Genomic DNA, 2,177 nt, shown 5'->3' on the forward strand with positions numbered 1-2,177 from the left:
ACTGAGTAACCCTGCGTATCAAACACATCACACTCTACTACGGTCGCTGTTTTAAACACGTGATTATCATAGTGAATTCACTCAAAGTGTATATGTTTAGGCGACAAAATCCCTTGATTAGCTTTAGGAAAAGATTGTCGTGTGGTTAAAATAACAGGATATAAATCACGGTCTCCTGGAAGAAAGCCTGGTGTTGTTTGACACATCCACCACCCTAACCAGCCTCCTTACGCAGAGTTTGTGTTTTAGTTACCGCAGTGTTGGCGTGGCTAAAAATACTCAGACAGTTTGACAGCTAACACTGATGTCTTTGTAGGAGATGAAAAGTAAATGTTGTCATAAAAGACAGAAAATGTAATGAACAATAAATGTCGACTCGCGTCCTGGTTATGAATGTGAGTTTTAAAATAGCTCATGACTAATTTGAGTGTAGCAAAAAAAGATGTTTTGTCTGTAACGAGGCACTGATGTGTCAAATTGAAATTCAGTTTCATGACGCAAGCAGGCAGAGTACCGCAGAGGCACAGTGGCTTTTAAGGTGCACGGAGACAACGCTTGTAGCATATAAAACAACTTTAATGTAAGACCAACACGTTTCTACTTGTGGCCTGTGTATGGTCACGATGAAGGCCACAAGATGAACATCTCATCTCATCTCATCTTCAGCCTCTTATCCGGGGTCGGGTCTCGGGGGCAGCAGCTTTAGCAGGGGACCCCAAACTTCCCTTTCCCGGGCCACATTAACCAGCTCTAACTGGGGGATCCCGAGGCGTTCCCAGGCCAGTGTGGAGATCTAATCTCTCCACCTAGTCCTGGGTCTTCCCCGAGGCCTCCTCCCAGCTGGACGTGCCTGGAACACCTACCTAGGGAGGCGCCTAGGGGGCATCCTTACTAGATGATCCTGAACCACCTCAACTGGCTCCTTTCAACGCAAAGGAGCAGCGGCTCTACTCCGAGTTCCTCACGGATGCTGAACTTCTCCCCCTCTCTCTAAGGGAGACTCCAGCCCCCCTCTTGACAAAACCCATTTCGGCCGCTTGTACCCGCGACCTCGTTCTTTTGGTCATGACCCAGCTTTCATGACCATAGGTGAGGGTAGGAACGAAGATTGACCGGTAGATCCAGAGCTTTGCCTTCCAGCAAGATGAACATATCTGACAATAAGTTATTCTATTATCCTTAAAGTGTCTCTGGAGATCAAAGCTGACAGTGAGGTATGAGAGTGACACTTCAAGGTCGTCATGTTGCGAGCAGGAGAAATTGTTGAAAAAAAAGCAGCTCTTGAAAGCAGATGACCAATAAAAGAGAAAACAGAAAGCTTCACTGAGAGGAGGGGGAGACAATATCCTTCCACTTCTCCCACCTGCTCAGTGTCTGGAACAAAGGCAGCGGCTGAGGCAGGTGTTTTATTGTTTTTCTTTCAAAGGGCATTTTCCCCGGAGAACAATCTACACGTGAGATACTCTGAGGGGCATTTTTAAATGACCTGCACGACACATTTAGTTCAAGGTTACAGTACTTGTTTTAGAGTTCAAACGCTTTGATTTCCTGAAGCAATAAGTTAAGCTTTCAACAGTCATTTCTGTCTGTTTTTCATGTCAATGGTTTTATTTCTTATTAAAGCAGGGAAGCACTTAGATACAGACCATCAGAGAGCACTGAAACCTCGTGATGAAGCAGTGTTTTATTTTAACATCTCTTCAGGGTACAACAACCCTCTTCCCCCCCAAAAATATGACAGGTGATTCGCTTTTATTCCCTTTAAAGGTGATTTACGCTCATTTCAATACTCATATTTTTGATGCTGTGATCAAAATTCACATTATTTCATCATAGACTGTAAATAAAGACGGACGACGCGGCTCGACGTTCTCCCACTGTACAAGTGAAGCCAAAATATCCCAGGCACAGGTGCCGCCATGTTGTCACTTTGCAACCATCTGCACAGCAGTGATGGGGCTATAGAGTGAGACTCTGGAGTCCCGTCCATAGACCTGCCCGACTAATCACAAGACGATTACAGCTGTCAATCATGGCGCTTTTCATACAGAAAAGTATCGCAAAGTGCCTCACAGAGATGTACAAAAAAGAGAAACATCAAATAAAATCAGGAGAAGAAAGTTAAAAGAACCCAACCCTCCCACCCCCACAGTCATGCGCAGAGACATACACACAAA

This window comes from Echiichthys vipera (genome assembly GCF_963691815.1).
Source record: "Echiichthys vipera genome assembly, chromosome: 6".
Taxonomy (NCBI): Eukaryota; Metazoa; Chordata; class Actinopteri; order Perciformes; family Trachinidae; genus Echiichthys; species Echiichthys vipera.